The sequence below is a fragment of the Mus caroli genome, chromosome 17 (assembly GCF_900094665.2).
Source record: "Mus caroli chromosome 17, CAROLI_EIJ_v1.1, whole genome shotgun sequence".
In the NCBI taxonomy this organism is placed as follows: Eukaryota; Metazoa; Chordata; class Mammalia; order Rodentia; family Muridae; genus Mus; species Mus caroli.
The window spans coordinates 34306138-34308486 of record NC_034586.1 but is presented as its reverse complement, the minus strand read 5'-3'; the positions used below and the strand labels follow the sequence as shown (position 1 = coordinate 34308486).

Here is a 2349-nt window from a genome sequence, read left to right as displayed (position 1 = left end):
GGCGTGGCAGGACGAATGAGCCGGTAGCTCCACCCTTGAGCAAGCAGGTTCCAGGCTGGGGGAAGGGAGGCCACAATTCTTCATTGCAGTCTGAGTTGCTCAACTTTATTTTGGATCATGTCTTCATTGAACAGGATGATTATAGTAATATGCAGATGGTCAGCAAGAGGATGAAGTCAGCAAAATTGAAGCTTTGCATAAGAGGAGAAATTTACTTGCAGCATTTTGTAAACTAATTGTATATACAGTGGTGGAGATGAACACAGCTGCAGATATCTTCAAGCAGTATATGAAGTATTATAATGATTATGGTGATACCATCAAAGAAACAATGAGTAAAACAAGGCAGATTGACAAAATTCAGTGTGCCAAGACCTGTATTCTCAGTTTGCAGCAGCTTTTTAATGAGATGATACAAGAGAATGGCTATAATTTTGATAGATCATCCTCAACATTTAGTGGCATAAAAGAACTTGCTCGACGTTTTGCTTTAACTTTTGGACTTGATCAATTGAAAACCAGAGAAGCCATTGCCATGCTCCACAAAGATGGTATAGAATTTGCTTTTAAGGAGCCTAATCCACAAGGGGAGAGCCATCCACCTTTAAATTTGGCATTTCTTGATATTCTCAGTGAATTCTCTTCTAAACTGCTCCAACAAGATAAAAGAACAGTGTGTTTCTTTGGAAAAGTTCATGACCTTTCAGATGTCACTCCGAAGAGAAGATGTATGGCTTCCTCTGATGTCTTAACCGAAATTCTTTGCTAGCTGGTGGTGATGATGATACTATGTCAGTCATTAGTGGAATGAGCAGTTGGGGATCAAGTGTACGGACTAAAAAATCAAAACCATCTACAGGAAAACGGAAAGTGGTTGAAGGCATGCAACTAGCACTCCCTGAAGAAAGCAGTAGCAGTGACAGTATGTGGTTGAGCAGAGAGCAAACACTGCACACCCCTGTCATGATGCAGACACTACAGCTCACCTCCACTATTATGAGAGAACCAAAAAGGTTACGGCCTGAAGATAGCTTCATGAGTGTCTATCCGATGCAGGCAGAACACCATCAAACACCTCTGGATTATAATCGGCGTGGTACAAGCCTAATGGAAGATGATGAAGAGCCAATTGTTGAAGATGTTATGATGTCCTCAGAAGGAAGGATTGAGGATCTTAATGAGAGAATGGACTTTGACACCATGGATATAGACTTGCCACCATCAAAGAATAGAAGAGAGAGAACAGAACTGAAGCCTGATTTCTTTGATCCAGCTTCAATTATGGATGAATCAGTTCTTGTGGTGTCAATGTTTTAATACCAGTACACATTTAAATCTGTGGTGAAGTCATTTTCTAAGTGGAAGAGGAAATTTTAAAATAAAGTGTGGTAGATACAGTGAAATTCTGTACAGATTTTTCTCTAAGGAGAATATAACATGCTTATGCTTACCAAGATGAAGTGCATCGAGGGGCAGTTTTGTTTGCCTGAAAAAATAAAGGACAAGTAAACAATTTGATGATAAGCTACAGTTTTTCTTAGAAAGTAAATATTTTATTTATGCGCTGTTAGTTGGCTTTTAAAAGAATTATTTCATGCTTTTTTAAAAAAATATAACAATCTGAAGAAGTATTTGGTACAGATAAGAATCTTCTCACATTTATTTACTGGTTGTACTAAATAATGATGACCTCAGCTGGATTTCTGTTTACATCCATGAAACAAAAGTTAAGGATGGATTTATTCCCTGACCCTGAAATTGTAGGATAGAATTGTTTTTAGCATTCTAAATTTAAATGCTTAAAACATCAATCAACAAAACTTTGTTTTAAATGTTGTAATAGTGGAAAAAAGTTAAACTTATAAGCAGAACTTTGACAATTTTTCATCTAAAATATATTTTAAGATATTTTTAAAATCCAAGAGCTTCTGTATACTTTTCAGAAATGTCCAGATGCAGTGAACTGCCAGAAGGTAACCAGTCTTGAACATGCTTATCCCATAGCAGCCCTGAAAGTTTGCTTGTCCTTTAAGATAAAACTGTAACGTTGTGATATTCCTTCCAGTAGTGCCACTGTATTTTGTCAAATAAAAGAAGCTTATTGTAGTAAACAAAAAAATAAAAGAATGAAAGGGCTATGGATGGTGTGTGGAAGATGGTGTGTGCTACCTTTTTAAAGGTAGCATGGAAGAAGACTGTGTAGAGAGGTAATTTTACCTCATAAGTAGTATGACATACATATACATGAAAGTAGATGGAGAATGGGAATTGAAAGGAAGATGGCTGGGGGAAATGAGGGGATACTTTGATATAGATATATGTGGCTGTCTCCATGAGGTCTAATTTGGA

General features: G+C 37.1%; 1 pseudogene; it reads left to right on the top strand.

The window, feature by feature from the left end:
- The window catches only part of LOC110312232, a 1919-nt pseudogene extending 459 nt beyond the window's left edge, over window positions 1-1460 (top strand).
- Window positions 1461-2349: the final 889 nt, after the last annotated feature.